Source organism: Bos mutus, chromosome 20, assembly GCF_027580195.1.
Source record: "Bos mutus isolate GX-2022 chromosome 20, NWIPB_WYAK_1.1, whole genome shotgun sequence".
In the NCBI taxonomy this organism is placed as follows: domain Eukaryota; kingdom Metazoa; phylum Chordata; class Mammalia; order Artiodactyla; family Bovidae; genus Bos; species Bos mutus.
In genome coordinates this window covers 10,073,350-10,095,880 of record NC_091636.1, presented here as the reverse complement: position 1 = coordinate 10,095,880, position 22,531 = coordinate 10,073,350, and positions in this window count along the sequence as shown.

Sequence of the window (22,531 nt, the reverse complement as noted above, 5' to 3'; positions counted from 1 at the left end):
TCAAAATTATTCATTGATGATCCTCTTTCTCCAGAAAAGTCCTAAGCAGTTCTTATAGGCTTCCCTAGCAGTAAAATAGAGGTCAAATGCAAATTGTAGTTAGTTTAAACACTTACAGGCATTATTATAATTTGATTTATATAATTCACTGACTTAAACCTGAACTTTGATTCTACTTTACTTATTTGTTCAATCAACAAATATGTATTGAGTGCATGCTATGTGCCAGGATGGATATACAACCATAAATAAAGCATAATGCTTACGAGACTACTTTCTGTAGTCTCATGGGAAGGCAGATGAATAAACAGAAAGTTGCAAGGGAGTACAATTATGCCTCTATGGATAAGAGAGACATAGGAGGGTTTCTGACCCAGCTTCAGGTGTCAAGGAAGGCTTCCTGTCATTTAATTAGAACCCCATGAATAAATATGATTTGTCCAGATGAAAATGTAGGAAACAATGTTCTCCACAAAGGAAGTCATACAGGCAAATATACAAATAATACTGGGATCACTTCAAATGCATTAAAGCATCAAATGATGCTAGGAGAATGTGATGAGACAAGGAAGGAGTACAAAACAAAGGCCAGATCAGGAGTGGATTTACATGCTATAATAAATAATTTTGATTTTTATCAATAATGAGTAATATTATCAAAGTGATTGAAGGATTTTTTTTCCCTAGGAATTGGAAGAAGATTCTCATTTTGGGTCCCGTCACTATGATGTGTTTATGAAACACTAGTTACAAAGAGATTGAGGCAGACACTAGTAACTTCCTACCTAAAAGTCTTTCTCCTCCTTTTGCTTTAATGTAAACAAACCACACTAAAACAGTCAGCTTCCAAGGCTCTCTTGCAGCTAGAAATAGCGATGGGATGCAATTTTGTGTGTGGCTGAACTACACTGATGCCATTTTGTCAGCTCTATCTTAGACCTGAAATCCAACCCTCTTGCCTTTCTATGTAAGTGAGCTCTAACCTACACAAAAGGAATTCTCCCAAGACAGATAAGTTCCATATCAACCTTAACCCTTGCCTACATCTGATATGAAAACTGGAGGGATGCCTTCTTCTGACACAGATGGTAATAATGATCTGCGAAGAATAATGGTCATGGCACCCCTAAGGGGAGGAGAAAACCCTGGTTCCCATCAGCTTGGATGTGCTTATTCCTTAGCAGTCAGATTCTATCTCTAGTTTCAGCCCCTTTAAATCTCCCTGTAGCCCAGCCTCTTAACGCAGTAGGCAGCCCTCTTAAATCTCTTGTCAGTTCCTTAAATCCCCATGTAGCCTTTGCAGCCTTAAGGAGTGCAGCTTCAAATGCTTCTGGATGGTCATCCCCTCCTTGCCTCATCACCCTATATGTAAGTTACCCACAATAAACTTAACATTTGACTTAATGGTTCCTTCTCAGCTCAGAAGATATTATTCAATATTTCCACCTTCCAACATGTTAACTAAGTAGATGTATACAGAGTTCCCTTGGAGAGAGCTTCACTTGCTAATTAAAATAGCAAAGTTTCAAAAGTAGGGGGGTTTTTGCCTTTCCTCTTTCTCCTTTCCTTCTTCTTCTTTTCTTAGATGTAGGTGATTCTGAAGATACTGGAACCATCTTGGATTTATGCCAGTAAAAAACAAAATTAAAGATTACAGAAAGATAATAGTTGAGGATATCATTTTTTTGTAGACTATCAATGTTTTAAGAATGAATGGAGAAACTTCAGCCTACTATGCACCTGGGGAAGGAGCTGTCACAAAGGTAGGAGGAAGACAGTGAAAGCACAGTGCTACTGAGGTCAAAGGAAGAGAATCTTCAGGAAAAAGGTAGTGGTGAATAGCAAGAAAAGCAACAAGACGCCAAGAAGTCATGAATAGGGACACACAGGTATACAACAAAAGGGAGGGAAGGGAGAAGTTTCTCTTCTCTATTTTTTCACCAGTGATCTAAACTTCTCCATGAGCTCTCACCCTGCTGAGAAAAGGGGAAACTTATACTTTCCAATTCATAATATCACCGACTCTTCTAGTTCAAGTAGTAATAGTAGTAGTGTTAGTCACTCAGTCGTGTCCAACTCTCTGTGATCCCACAGACTGTAGCCCGCCAGGCTCCTCTGTCCATGGGATTCTCCAGGCAAGAGTTCTGGAGTGGATTGCCATTCATTTCTTCAGAGGATCTTCCTGACCCAGGGATTGAACCTGGGTCTCCTGAGTTGCAGGCAGATTCTTTACCATTTGAGCTACAGGGAAGACCTTCTAGTTCAAATTTTCTCCTTAATTTTACAAAAGTTCCTTTTAATTAAGTTTTTAGTCTTTCAAATAACTTCCCTCCCCATCCTTCAGAAGGTGAGAGTGCACAGTTTACTGGGTCCCTATAGTGGAGTATACTCTGTGCTCGTGTCTCTGTAGTTAGGGTCTATTTTATTCTATACTGGGACTGATCACTGCCAAGTTACAACTGATTGCATAGGGACTTCTGGCCAAGCACCAACATCCACCATGGCTTGATACAAGATTGTTTCCAGTTACCAAGGTCTGTGCCTTCAGTTGCCTGCTCTTCTTGTCCTGAAGATTCACCTGGTCTAGAATTCCAGTTATGCTCTCAGGTCACCAGGGTTGGATGAGATTTATCCATTGGCTGCAATGAATTTGAGGCTATGGCCTCTTCAGGATCACAATTTATCATGATGCATGAATATCCCCAGATTTTGCCTAGAGAAGCACCTGGCTCATCATTCACCTTCCCCTCGACACACACACAATTTTTTCTGGCAGTTTCTGCTACTTGGCTCTTGATATTCCTCATTCCCATCCCATCAACAGGAATAGAACAAATCAAAGATTTTAGAACCTACAAACTTCATTCCCCTCTACTTCTTTTCTATTTTCCAATTTTTCTTCCTTCCTCAGTGGTTATCAAATTTTAGCACACATCTGAATAAGCTGGTGGGTTTATTAAAATCCAGATTTCTGAAACCTTCTATGATGGCTCTTGTAATGGGCACTAAAGGAAGCTGGAATTTAGCAATTACAAAAGACAAAAATAAATTTTTGTCCTACTCCTAAGACTTCTCTTCATTACAGCAGGACAGAAGGTCATTTGTGGCTTTAGAGAGTGCCATTTCAATAGAAGGAGAGAGAGCAAGAGGCAGATCCCAATGAGGTGACAGGTGAATGGAAAGTGAGGAGGTGACTAGACAGTGAGTATAAACTGTTTTCAGAATCTTGACTGTGGATGGGAGGATAGAGAGGTGGGCTTTTTCTCTGTCTTTTGTGTGTTGGGGGGTGGGGGAAGGTGCAGTGAGGAATAGGGGAGACTGCTAAAATGTTACTGGCAACGACTAGTAGAATATTTTGAAGACGCAGAAGAGCTTTAAAGTTGATAATCTAAATTCCCTGGTGCGAAGAAGGAAGATTGAGTTCAAAGCGCAGGGAGGATAACTAAGTTAGGAGGACAGAGATGGTGCATCCATGATGATCACAAGGACGGGTGAGCTTGTAATGAAAATGAGGAGTTTCAAGGTGAGTGTGTGAGGGGCCACATGGTAGGCTAGGGAGGTTTGGCAAGAGCCAAATATTTGGACATCTGGAGGATATTTGCAAGAACCTTTCTCCAGAAGGGCTGGAGGCTGACAAAGAAGATGGGAGGGTTGAAATTCCAATGGCCATTACGAAAGATTTCATGGTTTCTGTGTATATCCAAACTCTGTTCAGTCTCAGCTCTGTTCCTAGACATTTTCTTGTTCTGACAACAACCCTTCTGCCTTTGTGCCTTCAGCCTAGGGACAATACAGCTTCATGCTTTTGCTTATTTCTAAGTTTACCTGCAGTCTCTGGTGGGTTTTCAGTTCTTGGTAACCAATTCCCATATTAAATTTCTTGTTTTAAATTCTCAAATTGGCTTCTAACTTCTGGCAGGTCCCTGACTCTTCCAGCACTAAGCCCTTTGGTTGTGAGATCCTCCAGTAGATGTAGGTGATTGAAATAGCCCCTGAGCTATTGCCAAGAAGGAGTGATGGTGGAGCAAAGGGACAAAGGAAGTGATTAATGGAGAGACACTGATTACAGCAATAGATCTTGCATTTCCGGTCCAATTCAGTAGCACCATGCCAACACCATGTAAAACAAGAAAAGAGAATTGGCAGCCTGAAACCACACAAAATAAATTCTCCTCTATGTCTCAATGATTTAGAAATCAGGTCTAAGTGTTTTTTAAAGCACCTTGCAGATGTTGTAATTGCTTAAGACAATAGTCACATGACTTAGACAATTACTTTTACATTGACCAGGCTCTGGAACTTAGGACAAAAATGGCTTATCTCAGAAATACATTCCCTAATATTTTTGGTTCTTTCAGTGGAACTGTAAGGTTTGGTGATTTATTTTTATCTAACTGAACCCCTAGAGCAGAAATCAGATGGAGTACTTCCATTTTCTCAAAGCATTAAGACCATCTGGGGTAATATATGCAGAAGTTTACATGACTGTTCTGAACTTCATCCCCATTTCTCTTGGCTCTTGTGCAGCCATGTGCTAGCTTTATTGTGTGTGTGTGTGTGTGTGTGTGTGTAAGAAAGAGAGAGATTCCAGTTTCTTGGGCCAAGATGTTGTGTAATAAGTGAGATAAAGCTGTATGTGTGATATGATGAGACCAGCACAAAGTGAGGGAGGGGGTTGCATAGTATGCAATCAATTCAAACTGATAATATATGGATGTATGTGCATGAATTATAATCTACATTTTGAGGCAGAAAGAAAATCTCAAAAGGAGCCAAGAATAATTCTTCACAAGCTTTTTTCCAACAACAACAATCAGAGAATAACAGTACTAATACTCAGTTTTTAAACTTTTCTAACCTAATAAATCATTGAAAATATAGGCCATTGTTCTGCCTTAGCTGTGTTAAGGAACTGACATTTGCTTAAATATTTTCTGTGTTTTTGTGATGCAATACTGTTCAGTCACTCAGTCGTGTCTGACTCTTTGAGACCCCATGGAGTGCAGCACTCCAGGCTTCCCTGTCCTTCACCATCTCCCAGAAGTTGCTCAGACTCATGGCCATTGAAACGGTGATGCCATCTATCTAACCATCTCATCTTCTCTCATCCCCTTCTACTCCTGCCTTCAGTCTTTCCCAGCATTAGTGTGATGCAATTACAAGATTCAAAACCTGTCCATACACAAAATAATCTTCCAGGGAAAAGGTAAACAATTACAGAGAATCCTAAGTCCCTTTTTTGAATTGTAACATTTGCAATTATAGGTTCGATGGATGAAAATCATCTGTCAAATATATATGTTTTAAAAATGCTTTAAAGAGAGTGGACACAATAAACACAGTTCTGAGTTTCTTAAACCAGAAACCTTTTGAGAGTTGAAGAGTCACTTGTGGTTTTTGTATCTATTTTCTACCATAATGCATTTCTCTTTTTCCTATGATATTTATTTTTCCCACAAAAGCACTTTGGTGAAAGTATATCATAGAGAAATTTGTTCTTTCATTGTTAAGCTCTTTTCTCCCTAATTTAACAGATAATTCAGATTAGTATATTGTTCATAATGTCGCATACATTGTTTTTACTGGCTTGGAGCATGTGAAGCTTGGAGCAGACAGCATGACTGATACACATCTAAATATAAATGATTGTGTTCTATTATACCAAAAGCAGCCCATCTCAAGAATTTGTTCATTGTTCTTTCTTGCTGTGGCCATTAACCAAAATCAAGTATGAATGTGACACTAATTTTTTCATTTAGTATTAGTTTTTGTATTGCTGTTTAAGAAGTTACCACAAATTTAGCAGTTAAAGGCAGCACCCATTTATAGCTCAATTTTGTATGTGGAGAGTTCTAATACCGTCAGCCTGGATTCTCTGCTCAGGGTATCACAGGATGAAAAGCAAGGTGTCAGCCATGTTGTTCTCATCTGAAGTCTTTTTTTTTTTTTTTTTTTTTTGAACAACAATTTTTATTTTTTTCTCATGATTTTGTAGGTCAAGAATTCAGATGGGTTTGGCTGGATGAGTCATCTGCTCCACGTGACATTAATTGGATCACTTAGTGGCTTCCCTGGTGGCTCAGACAGTAAAGAATCTGCCTGCAAAGCAGGAGACCCAGTTTTGATCCTGGGTTGGGAAGATCCCTTGGAGAAGGGAATGGCAATCCATTCCAGGGTTCTTGCCTGGAGAATTCCATGGACAGCAGAGCCTGGTGGGCTACAGGAGTACATGGGGTCTCAAAGAGTCAGACAGGATTGAGCAACTAACACTTTCACTAGTAGTATTTAACTGATGGCTGGGCTGGGCTGGAGGTTACAAGATTGCTTCACACTTTTTTCATTTATTCATTCGTTTATGCTGTGCTGGATCACGTTGCTGAGCCATGCTCGAGCTTTCTTTAGGTGAGGCCAGTGGGGTTATTCTCTAGTTGTGGTGTGCGGGCTTTTCATTGTGGTGGCTTCTCTTGCTGAGGTTCACAGGCTCTAGGGCACACAGGCTTCAGTGGTTGTGGTGCTTGGGCTTAGTTGCTCTGTGGCACATGGAATATTCTTGGACCAGGGATGGAACCCATGACCCCTGCATTGGCAGCTGGATTCTTAACCACTGAACCACTAGGGAAGTCCCCATCTGAAGCCTTTGTGGAAAAATCTACTTCCACATTTAGTTTTGTTATTGGCAGAATTGAGTTCCTTGCAGTTGTTGGTCAGAAGTTCAAAAACTTTCGTGGAAGCAAAGACAGTTCTAAGCTCCCACAGGCTACCCACATTCCATTCCACGTGACCCTTTCCATCTGCAAGTCAGCGATGCTTTAGTCTCATGCTTCAAATCTCCAGCTCCTGGCTTTGAATTCTAAATCCATATTTAAAGAGCTCATGAGATTAGGTCAGGTCATCTTGATAATCTTCTTACCTTAAAGCAACTGATTTGGGAAGTAAATTACACCTGTAAAATCTCTTTGGTTAGTATTTAAATAACCAAAAGTGCATATACCCCAGAGGCCAGAAATCTTAGGAGCCATCTTACAATTTTGCCTTCTGCATCTTGATTCTTCTTTCAGCTCATTTCCCTACAAAATATATCGTCTTACTAAAAATCATGTATAACTGAGTTCATAGTTCATTCATACTTAAGACAGACAGTGATCTTGAAAACTAACATTGGACTAAATTCAAATTTTCCACTATCTCCATCATTTATGTATTCAATTATTTTTATTGGTCATCTGTTTTAATCATATATAATTAGAAAAGAATATTAGTGCTATTTGTCCCCAAAATATCTTCTCAAAATTCTTCTTTTTCCACAGAGTCTAAATTTTAGCTAAACTACTCCATGGTTTTGCTTCCTTGGCATCCATTTCATTTGGCCAAGGGGCCAGCAGGGACATCAGACTGACATTCAAGCAGCCTGTGAAGAGGTCCATTTTGCAAAACTGAAGTCTTCTCAACAACCAGTACAATTATCACCTGCCTGAAATCCACGTTCCTCCATTCCATTGCCTACCTTTGCATTTTGCCCCAGATGGGAGGGTCCAAGAGAGAGCAAGGCAGAAGCACAACATCTTCTAGGGTTAGTCCTGGATCATGCCTAGTCACTTCTACCATACTCAATTTGTCAAAAGTAAGTCACTGAACTTAATCAACAGCCAACAGTTAAGGACAGAGAAATTAATTGCCAGGTTTTTAAGAGGAGCAACAATTAATTTGTGGATATATTTCAACTACGACTGGAGATTATGTAAGAATTCCGAAACAGTTGTACCTCATGAGGATAATGCTGAATCTCAGATAAAGAGTGTCTAAGAAGTTAATTTACTTCTATGAGCAAACACAAATGTGCCTTTAAAGCCCAGAAATTCCTTTTAAAACAGAACTACTGATTCTTGTATATGCACATAATTTTTAAAGAATGGAAAGTCTTTCTTTCAAAATAACAAGAAGCTCATTGAGTCACCTGTATAGTCCCTTTTGTTCAAGATATGTCAAAACCAACTGTCAGAAAAAAAGGGGCCTATTTTTAACTTTGCTAATCAACTTTAGATATGTTACTGACCTTTGCCTCTCAATTTTTTACATATACTAAACATACTTTTCACAGCTGTGGAGTTTTGATGAGCATAAGTCCATAAAAGATTAGAGTTAACTATTGCTATCAAAGGCAGTGGCAGTATCTCCTGGCTTATAATCACATTTCATTATCTCTGCCTTTTCCAGTACTTCATGAAGTTAGTGTTTGTTGGTTTAAATTACTTGCAAGTGAAAGTGTTAGTGGCTCAATCGTGTCCAACTCTTTGTGACACTTTGGAATGAAGCCTACCAGGCTCCTCTATTCATGAAACTCTCCAGGCGAAAATATTGTAGTGAGTTGCCATTTCCTTCTCCAAATGATCTTCCCAACCCAACTATCAAACCTGAATCTCCTGCTTTGGCAAGCGGATTCTTTATTACTAGGCCACCTGGGAAGTCCATTATAGGTCACACCTACCTAGTAAAGTTCTCTAGCCCCTCTGAAAGTAACTCTGCATAATCTAAAGCCAGTTATTTTCCTACCAAACTTGACATTGAAACATCATAGTATTTGAGGTTGAAAATTATAATGATTTAGATACAGAAGATTTCTGTGTTTTTTCCTTCTTTTTGTCCTCATTTTAATCCATGTCCAATAAGGGCAGGGGACTGGGTGGGAAATTGACTGGGTTTTATGTGCCAGAACTGGGCATACTTTTTGCCTCAAAAATACTTTGTCATTTGTTATCTCTGTATAAATTCTTGTGCCAGGTGCCTGCGAGTGCCAAATCAATAGCAAGTGCCAAATAATCTTTTGCAATGATAATAATTAAGAAATTATGTGCTTATACACATATATAATTATATATATTATATACAAGGAGATAAGGCAGAAAAGATTTCATAGTCTTTAATATTATTTTTATCTAAATCTGTCATTACATGTTTCTTAACTGATGGAACATATTAAACTAACTTTATTCTGACAGATCCCCTAGAGAAGGGAAAGGCTACCCATTGTAGTATTCTTCTTGCCCAGAGAAATCCATGGACAGAGGAGCCTGGTAGGCTGCAATCCAAAGGGTCACAAAGAATTGGACACGATTGAGCCACTAACACTTTCCCTTTCAAGTAACTTAAACAAATGAACACTAACTTCATGTGAAGTACTGGGAAAGGTAGAGATAATAAAATGTGATTATAAGCCAGGAGATACTGCCACTGCTTTTGCAGCAATAGTTAACTCTAATCTTTTATGGACTTATGCTCATCAAACTCCACAGCTGTGAACAGTATGTTTAGTATATGTAAAAACTTGAGGGGCAAAGGTCAGTAATGTATCTAAAGTTGATTAGCAAAGTTAAAAATAGGCCCCCTTTTTCTGACAGTTGGTTTTGACATATCTTAAACAGAAGGGACTGCAGAGGTGGCTCAGTGATAAAGAATCTGCTTGCCAAGACGGAGACCCAGGTTCAATCCCTGGGTTGGGATGATCCTCTGGAAAAGGAAAGAGCAACCCACTCCAGTGTTCTTGACTGGAAAACCTCATGGACAGAAAAGCCTAGCAGGCTACAGTCCATGGGGTTTTAAAGAGTCAGACACAACTTAGCGACTAAATCACCACCACCATCCCAAACAGACCTTTCCTCCTAGGCTCCAAAAATCACATTACAATTAACTTCAGATACCAAATACCAATCTACTAACACAAGGAGGAACTGATGCAGAGAATTAAGCATACAACGATGAGTGTTTCACTATATCCAGTGCTTAGATTTCAAGTGAAAATGGTAATGTCTACATAATGGATCTGTACAAAACCACATCCAGATTTGGAAAAACAAAGAGCAGAGAAGTTGCCTTAATATAGACACACACCTTCTTGTCCTTGCAGAGAACACTTCTCAGTAAAATGCAGTCATGTCTGCGGAGAGAGAGATTAGGTCACTGGCAACAGTTTGGGCAATCTGTCACCAATAAAAAATATTGCCCTCTGGAGTGGCTTAAGAGTAATAAACAGGGTTAAAGTTAAAGTCTCAAAGGAAAGTAATTAAAGGCTTTTGAGCATTTAATTGGGGGTCTCTTTTTTTTGGCAGCTACAAAGGTACAAATATCTATACACTAGACCAAGTTCTTTGCTTGGTTTAAATTCTGTTGGAGGTAGGAGGAGTACCTCAGGCTAAGTGCTCTCTTAATTTAAATAGACAAAAACAAGCAGAATGCTTCCCTTTTAAACCATTATTGAGGGTGTTGTAGAATAATCTTAAAATGACTGAAAGCTCTAGCAATATCAACTCTAGCATAGCCTTGAAACTTTGAAGGAGGACCCAAGTAATTCAGGGAAGCAATTCCTTTTTTTCCTCCAAGACAGCAAGCTGCAGGGAGGATGGGAACCTGTCTCACTCGTTGATGGATGAATTCCCAGTGACTGTGCTGAAGCTGGCACAGAGTGATACTCACTAGATATTTGCTAAGGTTCTACCAGAATGGCTTCTCACCAACCTTGCAGAGGAAATAACAAGTTCTAGACAAAGAGGTAAAAAAAAATATTAGTCACACAAAAGGCAAAATCATAGGTTACTGAATTTCAGCTATTTAAGGGCACAAAAAGAGTTCTGAAATTATCTAACTCAGATTGGGACTTGAACCTATGCTCTTTTAGCTGACATTATACCTGGTCTCAGGACTTTATGAGGCTCAGGTTCTGAGCAGGAAGAACCTGAGTGAGACACAAAGTGATAGGTAAGAATTGGATATATTTAGAGAGAAATACACTCCACAAAGAGATTGTGGGTCATCTCAGAAGGTGAGAGCACCGCCAGGGTATGGGGTTGTCAGTTTTTATAGGGCTGGGTTGTTTCATAGTCTGGAGTCAGAAGAGTATTCCAGTTATTTTGATAAAGGAGTGGGATTTCTAAGAATTAGGCCCCATCTGCCTTTTGACCATTATGGTCAGCTGAAACTGTCATAGTTCCTGTGAGTGTGTCACAGAGTGTATACTGAGTTTCAAGGTCTAGTGGAAGTCAACTCATTTGCCATCTTGGACCTATTTGGTTCTAACCAGTTTACATCGTGTCCTTGGGCCATGTCGCTTTTTTAAAGGTTGTCCTGCCCATTTTCCTTCTGTTTCAGTTCTACTTCTCAAAAAATCATATCTCTTATGACCAGCAAAAAGACCAAAATTTTATAATTATGGGTTCATGTCCATTGAAATCCTGTATCTGGGAGAAATACGACAATGGGCCTGATAACCATTTATATTTCCTTGTAAATAGTGCTTAACAGGCCTACCTATTGCAGTTTAGACACAGAAACACATGGATAGGGTTCACTTGTATTTATAACAGCTTCTCCAAGAGAGAAGTCACTCCTACTCTAGGTCTTCCATACTATCCAAGCACCATCTCAGTGAATTGTGGTGATCTATTTATGTGTATGTACAGGGCTTCCCAGGTGGCTCATGTGGTAAAGAATCTGCCCACAGTGCAGGAGACACAGGTTCAATCCTTGGGTCAGGAAGATCCCCTGGAGAAGGGAATGGCAGCCCACTCCAGTATTCTTGCCTGGAGAATTCCATGGTCAGAGGAACCTGGCAGGCTACAGTCCATGGGGTCTCAAAGAGTTGGACATGACTGACTAACACACACACATCAGTCTGCCCTACTAGGCAGCAATGCTTTGAAAGCACAAGCCATCTTGTTTATTGCTGCATTCCTTATTTAAAACCATATTTTTGATACCATATGAGGGTTCTCAGAAATAGAATCAATAGTAGATACAGATATACACATGAGATAGAGAGAGGGAAGAGATTTATTATAGGGCTTTCATCTGTGAACTGGAGAACCAGGAAAGCTAGTGGTATAATTAAGTCTAAGTTTGAAGGTCTGATAACTAAGAGCACTGATGATCAAGGACAGAAGAAGGATGCCCCAGCTCAATGAGAAAGCAAAGGTGCTTTTCCTCTATTTTTTTTTTTTAAGCCCTCAGCAGAGTGAGTAGTGCCCACTTGCACTGATGAGGGTGGATCTTCACTCTCAGTCTGTTGAATTCAAATGCTAGTCTCCTCTGGAAACACCCTCACAAACATACCCAACAATAGTGTTTCATCAGCTATCTGGGCATCCCTTAGTCCAGACAAGTTGACACATAAAATTAACTATCAGAGATGCTAATTTTAATAAACAAATACTGAATATCGAGGGTACAATGGTCAATAAAGGGTAGCAGCCATGGCAAGTGATGAGAGAATGAAAGAAAAAGAGAGAAAACACTCCAAAATTGACAACAATGTCTTGGCCCACCCAGAACAGATAACACTGAAGTGAAGGCTCCCAGGATTTCAGTAATACAGTGAGGCCTTGATTCCTACAAAGGCTTTAGGACAGGGGGACCCCAAACTCAGGGATCTAATGCCTGATTATCTGAGGTGGAGCTGATATAATAATAATAGGAAGAAAGTGCACAAAAAATATAATGCATTTGTATCAACCCTAAACCATCCCTCAGCCCCAACCCAGTCTATGGAAAAACTGTCTTCCACAGAACCCATCCATGGTCCAAAAAAGTTGGGGACTTCTGCTCTAGGGAAAAAACCTTTTTTGCCCCTTCTAGCTTCTAGCAGTTGCAGCAATTCTTGGTGTTCCTTGTCTTGCAGCTGTGTCCCTCCAGTCTCTGCCTCTGTCTTCACATGGCCCTCTGCCCTGTGTGTTGGTGTCTCTGTGTCCAAAATTTCCCCTTCTTGTAAGAACACTACTCTTATTGGATATAGGGCCCGTCCTTATCTTAATTTGATTACCTGTACAAAGACCCTCTTTCAAATGAAGTCATGTTCACAGATTGCAAGTGGACATAAATAGGAGAGGGACATGAGTCAACCAAACATAGTTGCTAAACAAACACAGAACATGCTTATTTGTTGGCCTTCGCAATTTACAAGATTTCCTGTTATGTTCTACGATGCCTTTATCACCAAAGAAGGGAAAAATAAGTTACATTTAAGAAATTTGCAGACTCCAAAGCAGGCAAATCTTGGAGAAGTTGCCTTTTAATATCTTCAGAATACACTGCCAGAGGTTGATGGATAACTAAATGCAATTCAAGATTTTATCAATCAAAATACTTAATATTTCTCCTTGTCACCAAAATAGTTGCTACCAATGTTCACGTAAGTTTTTGCTGTAGAAAAGTTATATGGTTTACCTAGGAAATATGACAGGCCACAGAGCCCAGAGTCAAGTCCAAATTCCACCACTTACATTGGGTCGGGGGCAGGGAGGGGAGGGCAGGAATTGACTCTCTGTGCCTGTTTCCCACCTATGAAATGGGGATGACAAAATCTCCTAATATTGGTATAGATTTAATGAGTCTATATGTATGAAGTGTTCAGAAAAATGCCTAACAAACAAGCAATGGTCTCTAAAAGTTAACAAAGGTTATTAGAAAACTTTAGAGGAAAACATTCATACTGAACTCACCATCACAGCCATTTATATCTGTGTGTTTCTTCTTCTAAGTTATTTGATATCAGACCTTGTTTTAATGGCACTTTTGTTCCTAGTGATTAATTTGAAGTAAAGAAAGTTTCACTATTTTTATATCCATCATTTGAGCCCAGAAGTGCAATTTTAGATTGAGATGGTTAACTTTTTTGGTTTCTATGGAGATTATCTACTGAATAGTTTACTTACTGCCCCTGAGCTGTCAACGCATACTGTTTAATTTATAAAGCTGATCTAAACCTCTATGGGGGAAAAAGCCACCAATATTTCTCCAAACTTACTTGGATTTATTTTCAGTGTCAGACAAGACATAACATTTATTATGATTCACCTTAGCATGATGACATTTCATTTTTCTTGTTGAAGAAGATGTTCCAGAAAAAGGAAAAAAAGTTCAAAATCTCTTTAGTCTTCTGAATGTCTCATAATGAATGAGGGGCTCTGTTTTTGCTCAGTGCTTCAATCGCAAGAAATGTTTATATTTCAAGACTAAGTCCCCACCGAATATTTACAAAATTTGTTGCAAGGTGTTGAACTATAAATCTAAAGTTTGAAATCTACATCAAATATAGGAGAAAAGCCCATTTTAAAAAAAGTGTAAAGCAGAAAGTCAGAAGTAAAGATGTAAATATTTTAAAGGCTTATTTAAATCTTTAAGTGTCTTTCTCATAAATAATACATAAAACTTATTTTATCAAATGTTCTTCAGTCTTGTCACTCTGAACACAAGACACTGAGTTATCTTAGAAGGGTGAGGACACAAAGTTTAGATTATTCGAATGTTGGAGATATTAGAGGATTTAATACATATATAATATTACGAAATTTGTATGGTCAAGGTTTTACAGTTCTGAAAAAGAATCAGATCTTATATTTGGGGTTTTTAGGATGAACTCATATCTGAAATAGTCTTTCATAAAGAGCAGTGTGAAAAATTGTATTCCTCATCATAATATCTAAATGAAGGTTGGAGCCAGGCTTAGTAGAACATATCCATTTGATATTCAAAAGAAGTGATACAGAGTCAAATTTTCAATGTTAAATATGTTGTACTGTGATGGTATAATATGTGCATCTTCCATCCTGCTCTTGTTCTGAACTTATTTCAGAACTCATTTCTAATGAAACTGTACCCTCCCACATCCAAACAGAGCAATTTAAATAATAGAGTATTATTTACTAAGTATTTTGAGTTCTTAAATATTATGGCATTCAGGAATATTCCAGGACTTCTAATTCTTTTGAACCCAGGAAAGTTGGTAACTTTATAACAAATGCTTATTGACACAATAAACTGAATAGCAGTACAGAATCTCTTGATTGCCAAATAAATAATGAATGTATTGGAATGAGTTGACATAAATGGAAACATCATAAAAATTTCACATTCTACGTCATCTCTTACATTTACTAAAACAAACAAAAAAAAAAAACAGAGATAAAGATTGCAAAAAAAAAAAAGGTGAACCAGTTCCAGAGAGGATGTTTAAAGCACATTTGAATGGAGTTGATTCAGTAGTTTTCATTCCTTTTTTTTTTTTTACTTTTGTTTGTTTCTATAGAACAAAACAACAGACAAAGAAGACAGTTCATCTGTACCACTGTCATTCCAAAGTGTTCTGATACAATGTCCTGCCAAAAACTCAATCTACATTAAAATGGTAAATTCCATGATTGCATACTGGCATAGGCTTTGTGTCTTAGAACATTCTCCCAGAATTCATTGAAAGTATGTTAATAAATTACTATGCTATTTTAAGAACAATTTATACATAATTCATTTTCTAAACAATAGAGCATGAAAAATTACACTTATGCTTTATCTTGCTTTGGAAGTAGTAAGCGAGGTTCCTTTTATAGGTATTCATACTTCTTCTAATTAAACATATTTATCTCTAAAATGCATTTATCACTTTCTGTACACTGTTTGCTCATGAATCAACTCAATCTAACTTGCCCTTCCAGGGTCAAATTATATCAAAAGTTGGAAGTGCAACTTCAGCAATAGCTAGGCATTTTGAAATGATATCAGAAAGAACAGGGCTTTGAAGAGATCAGGAAGAATTTGATTAGGAACCAGAGGAACTGGGTTATTGTTCCTGTTGTGTTTCCAACCAAGCAATTCTGCGTAACCGTGAGTACTTCACTTTCTTTTTCTGAGTCCCAGCTTCCTCATCTCTGAAACAACAGTTGCCATTGTAATGCGCTATTGTGTATTGACTAAATAAAAGTATCCATGGGAATGGGGATGAATTGCCATTTGAAGAGACCACAAGGCAGGCATGTGACAGAAAATAAATGTGCTAAACCATGACCAGAAAGACCCATCAAAATATTTTTCTATAATGCTATTTTTTTATAATATAATATTTTTCTATAGCTTGTTTTCTCAAATCTAATGCTATTTTTCTATAATGCTTCAATGATAGGGACATAGTTTCTGTTGGCTAAACAGTGAATCACAAGATCAAACACAGTAATGCCTTCACTCTAGCGTACCTCAACCACTGACAACTCAAACATACCCAAAATAGGATTTCTTTACAAAGAAGTCTGTCTTTGTTCTAGTAACTACATTTTGAGTGAGTGTTTTCTCTCCCCCAGGTTATAGTGGCCCTGTTCTAAGCAATCCTCTAAGAAATCAAATATTTAAATAAGAAATGGGACATAAGGAGCTTCGCCTGCCAAGCTGAACTTATGATCAAGATCATTATCTTAGTTTGGGAACATTTCAGCTAGCGTTACCTGGATATTTTTGAACTTATTCACTGGTTTATATTTCTAGCTTACGCATGCATGACCAATCATATAAACAAAATTAGGAAACTTATGTTTGATTTAAGTATCCCTTAAATACGTATGTTCAAGTTTTCCGTCTCTAAAATAGTTGTGGACAAAACTCTGCTAAGAAATTGAGAATTCTTATCAGTCAAGATGCACCACTAATTTTGTAGCAATAGGCTAGCAATCTGCCTTCCAGAAAAGAGTGGAAATAGTTAAATTTTAATTAAGCAATTTTTAGAGTCTAATTGAATTAGCATATAAACTTTAATTAGACCAACAAAATGAAGAATAAAGAAGTAAAAGTTATTCCCAAGCAATTTTTTTTTTAAGTTTTCCACATTTTTCTCATTGAAGCCTTGTGTTAGTCGCTTAGTCATGTCTGACTTTTTGCAACCCCATGGAGCCTGCCATGCTCCTCTGTCCATGGAATTCTCCAAGCAAGATTACTGGAGTGGGTAGCCATTCCTTTCTCCAGGGGATCTTAATAACCCAGGGATCAAACCTGAGTGTCCTGCATTGCAGGCAGATTCTTTACCATTTGAGTCACCAGGAAAACTCCAATTGAAAGAAAACTTTCATGCTTTTTTAGTGTAAGGAAGTTAGTAAACTTGTCATGGACCGTGCTAAGCAAGGAGTTCCCAGGGTGTAAGATGAGCACTGACTCATCACGGAAGTAGGTTTGTGAAAAAGGAAATGAAGTACAAACCTTAATTATGTTAAGATTTTGCCTCCTTTTAGTCCTGTGTGTCTCTCTGAGTTTGTTTCTCCAGCCTATTTTCCTTAGATAACCATCCAAAACTTAATAGGCTAATAGAATATGAGCCTTAGCCAGGGCCCTATGCCCCAAAGTCCCATGAGATGAAAGATCTCTTAGTTATTCCTCAGAACTTTTAGTAAAATTACTCCAAGTCCTTTATATAAACAATCTCATCAATTTCCAGGAGTTCTGCAAAGGAAATAATATATAGTAAAATCCCATTATAGAAACTGGAACCACTACCTTGGAATTTGTATTAATTCAAACAGGAGCTTCTTTGAGTTGACCTATTACTAGCAAAAGATACATATTAGAATGATAGTCCGAGTGAGTGAGTGAAAGTCAGTCATGTCCAACTCTTTGTGATCCCATGGACTGTAGCCTGCCAGGTTCCTCTGTCCATGGAATTATCCAGGCCAGAATTCTGGAGTGGGTGGACATTCCCTTCTCCAGGGTCTAATGAAGAAATCTGTTATTTGGAGAAACAAACTCAAAGAGACATACAGGACTGACACAAGGCAAAATCTCAACATAGCTAAGGTTTGTATCTCACTTCCTATATCGTAAACCCACTTCCAAGGATGGCTGGGTGCTCATCTTACACCCTGGGAACTCCAGGCTTAGCATGGGCCATGACAACTTTACTTACTACCTTCCTAACACTGAAAAAGCCTTGAAAGTTTTCCACCCTCTTGCCCATTCACCAAAATCAACCTATTCAGTGTCTCTTTGCTTCAGGGCTTTCTCTGTTGCAGCTCACTTGGTAGACTAAACTAATGGATCAACAGTACAGTTAGACAAGTTAGCACTAGGCACTGCAGTATCCTGATGAGAAATGAGACTGCAGTCAGCGGTAGGAGCAAAGATGTGTCTTGAGTTTTTTATAATCCACTGAAATTTTCCAGGTGGTACATGCTACGGCAGCTTTGATACATGCTGTTGTCTCTTAACTGCAGGTGGCTCAGGTTGTGTTTTGGTGTGCACACCTGCCTGACAGTGGTGTGTGTGTGTCTGTGTGTGTGTGAGAGGACTAATAGCCAACGTGACTGAAGTTTCTAATCAGTTATTTTATGTCATGTAAATATAATCTCATTTGACTTTCTCACAAGTACTGAATCTGCAGATGCAGATAAGCATGGCTAAAGAGTTCTTTTGGTTTTTCTATGTTTAGTGCTAGCCAACGGAGGAAATCTATAAACAATGGTGGAAGGAGTCCTCCCAAATACAGATGTTAAAATCTTAACACCTGGGGAACACATGTATACCTGTGGTGGATTCATATTGATATTTGGCAAAACTAATACAATTATGTAAAGTTTAAAAATAAAATAAAATTTAAAAAATAAAACATAAAAGAAATGATGATTTAAAAAAAAAACAAACAAACACCTCACTTGGTGATATTTTCAGATGGGGCCTTTGGGAGGTAACTGCGTCCTGAGGGTGGAGCTCTCATAATGAGATTAGTGGCCTTAAAAGAAGAGACAGAAGTGCTTGCTTGCTTTCTCTCCATCATGTGAGGAGGTAAGAAGAAAGCAGTTGTCTGTAATCCAGGAAGAATCCCCTCACCAGATACCAGATACCAGATCTACTGGTACCCAAATCTTAGATTTCCCAGCCTCTAGAACTGTGAGAAATAAATGTTTGCTGTTTAAGCCACCCAGACTGTAGCATTCTGTTATAGCAGCTCAAAATGACTAAAATAGAGGGATGACTTTTTCTCTTATGAAGAGGAATCTTTAGTGCTGTCCCAAGTATGAAAAGGAGAGCTATTTTATTAAAAAGTTCAATTCAGAAAAGAGCAATTCATGAGAATTTCAGACTTCTAAACTGGATCATTAATCATCTGTCAGTGTTTATGACTGCATATCTGTAGTAAAGATAGGTCAGAAAAGAAAACATTTCATTTTCTAATGAAATGTGACCAAAAATTAGTATGAGATATATTCATAAGTAAATCAATATGTCAACATGGTTGTGAGAGTGATTTCAATATCCAAGGTGGAGATCAAAGGCCAAATAATTCTTCATGAAATTAATTTCAGCAAAGGACCTAAAATAAAATGCCAATTAAAAACATAATTTGGTAAACATTAGTAAAACAAAAAGTAAAATTTCAAGGAAATGAAATGACATTAACTGGCAAAGAAAAACTATTTCTTCTATACAAAATGATGTGTTTAGTAAAGTACCAAGTATCTCTAAGTAAAATAAAGAAGAAATTTTCCAAAATATGACATCCGATGCAAGAAAAAAAAAATAGCTGATAAGTAATTGAGGGACTACCTAGAAAAATAATAAAGGGGGAAAAATGATTTTTAAAATGTATATAAACTCAATGTTACCTAAAGACTCCAATGTGTTTATGGGATAAAAATGAGAGGTTAAACACAAGGCATTATATCCTCCCCACCCCACCCCCATCATCCTACTCCATTCCACTCTGAAAATCCTTAATATCACTGCAAAACAAAGGATTGATGTTAGTGGGTCAGAAATTTTTAGGGATTTCTGAAAGACAGAAAGCAGGTGGGAAATAAAATAGAGGGAACCACAGCTTAAAACTGTTGCAAATGTTGAGAGCAGTTTCAGGTCTGCTTCAGTTTCAGCACTGAGAGGCCCAACTCAGGGAAAAGGTTCTAGAACAGTTGATCTAGAAACCACAGTGAAAGACCAGATGCTCCCCAAAATTACCTGTTCACACTCTTGTTCCTGTCTCAGTAGTTTTTTCATCCTATCCTGTGGTCAAAAGAAATAATAAATATAGTTCTATTTACCAAGTAGTTGGAGAAGGCAATGGCACCCCACTCCAGTACTCTTGCCTGGAAAATCCCATGGACGGAGGAGCCTAGTAGGCTGCAGTCCATGGGGTTGCTAAGAGCCGAACACAACTGAGCAACTTCACTTTCACTTTTCACTTTCATGCATTGGAGAAGGAAATGGCAACCCACTCCAGTGTTCTTGCCTGGAGAATCCCAGGGACCCCAGGGACGGGGGAGCCTGGTGGGCTGCCATCTATGGGGTCGCACAGAGTCAGACACGACTGAAGCGACTTAGCATAGCATAGCATAGCATAGCATATCAAGTAGTTGGGCTTCCCAGGTGTCCCAGTGGTAAAAGAATCCGCCTGTAATGCAGGAGACTAGGGGTTTGATCCCTGGGTCAAGAAGATCCCCTGGGGAAGGAGATGGCAACGCGCTCCAGTATTCTTGCCTGGACAATCCCATAGACAGAAGAGCCTGGGGGGCTACAGTCCATGGGGTCACAAAAGAGTTGGACCCAACTTAACTAAACGGCAACAACAATCAAGTAGTTAGATACAAACTACTCAAGTATTTATGTCTTAACAACTTAATGGCCGCTTGAACACATGTGATTGAAAGAAAAAATTTGTACTCCATTCCTGCTGCTGGCTGCTAAGTCGCTTCAGTCGTGTCCAACTCTGTGCGACCCCGTAGACGACAGACCACCAGGCTCCCCCGTCCCTGGGATTCTCCAGGCAAGAACACTGGAGTGGGTTGCCATTTCCTTCTCCAATGCATGAAAGTGAAAAGTGAAAGTGAAGTCACAGTCATGTCCGACTCTTAGAGACCACCATGGACTGCAGCCTACCAGGCTCCTCCATCCATGGGATTTTCCAGGCAAGAGTACTGGAGTGGGGTGCCATTGCCTTCTCCAATTCTATTCCTAAATAACCACGAATATTTGCAAATAGGATGTGTATCTATATTGGGCACCATGCAACTTTACAAATCTGGAAATGTATTAGACACTGTCACCTCTATTTCCTGTTCCACATTGATTTTGATGTGGTACTTGCTTTTTGTCACAGCAAACTCCAAAGTACCAGTTTCACAAAAATATGGTATTATCTAAAGGAATGTAGCATGATCTTATGTTGAAAATGGGATCTGATAGTTTCAGACTTTTTTTAAGGTATCAGTATTTTATTTATTTATTTAACTGTGCCAAGTCTGAGTTGCAGCATGTGGGATCTTTGATATTCATTGTGGCATGTGGGATCTTTAGTTGAGATAAGTGGGATGTTTTAGTTGCCACTTGTAGGATCTAGTTCCTTGACCAGGGATCAAACCCAGACCCCCTGATTGGGAGATGGAGCCTCCATCACTGGACCACCTGGGGAGTCCTGATATAGTAGTTTTGCAGTGTCTATCAGATGGCCGAATATCACTGTTTCTTTCGAAATATCCCATGATGCCCCTGTGAGTTTATTATGGTGCACAGGGTATTTGAGTACCAGATAGCTAGGCTGTCAGAAATCTCTCCTCTTTGTGCCAAGAAAGAAAGTGAAGTCGCTCAGTCATGTCCAACTTTTTGTGACCCCATGGACTGTAGCCTACCAGGCTCCTCTGTCCATGGGATTTTCCAAGCAAGAATACTGGAGTGGGTTGCCATTTCCTTCTCCAGGAGATCTTCCCGACCCAGGGATTGAACCCAGGTCTCCCACATTGTGGGCAGACGCTTTACCATCTGAGCCACCAGGGAAGTCCAAGAGGACTTCAAAAGGACTCTGTGGCAAGAGGGAGTGTCAGAAACATTTGTCACCAGAGCTTGTGGACTCTTGACTTCAAGAAACAGTACTGCATCCTGTTGGCAGATGAACCCAAACACAACAAAGATGTTCTGAGCTCAGATGATGGACTACTTACACACTCTACCCTACAATACAGCCTAAACCTTCTTTGCAACCATTGAAGGGAAGATATGGTCACACACCAATAGGGAAACTCAAATACAAAGACAAAGTCATAACCAAAATTCATAAATTAAAAATAATAATAATAAAATAATAATAATTTTTCAAGAACTATAATAAAATTAAAAAAATATTTTTTCCTTTTCAAGTTCTAAAAAAAAAAAAAAAAAAAAAACAAAATTCAACAAGAATTTGGGCAAAGCCAAAACCTTAACAGCAAGGTTCCCAGTTCTAAAGTCTGAAGCATCTGTCAGGGAGAAAATGTTTCTAAAACAAATAGAGCTTTCGGCATATCTGTGTGATCATTTTCCTATCGGATTAAGAGAGGCCACCACATCTGTAAAACAAACACAGGCTAGTAATGAAAAAAAGACCAAATCAAGATTTTGTACCTTGATTGGCAACATGGAACCAGATAGAGAAGAAAGTAGCAAGTTGAAAATTTAAGCTGAATAATTTCCCTCAAAATATACTTCATGAGGGGCTTCCTAGGTGGAGCTAGTGGTAAAGAACCTGCCTGCAATGTAGGAGACAGAAGAGATGGGGGTTCGATCCCTGGTCAGGAAGATCCCCTGGAGAAGAGCATGGCAACCCACTCCAGTATTCTTGTCTGGAGAACTTCATGGACAGAGGAGACAGGTGGGCTACAGTCCATGGGGTTGCAAAGAGTCGGACATGACTGAGCTACTCCGCTTTCACTTTTCACTTTCATGCATTGGAGAAGGAAATGGCAACCCACTCCAGTGTTCTTGCCTGGAGAATCCC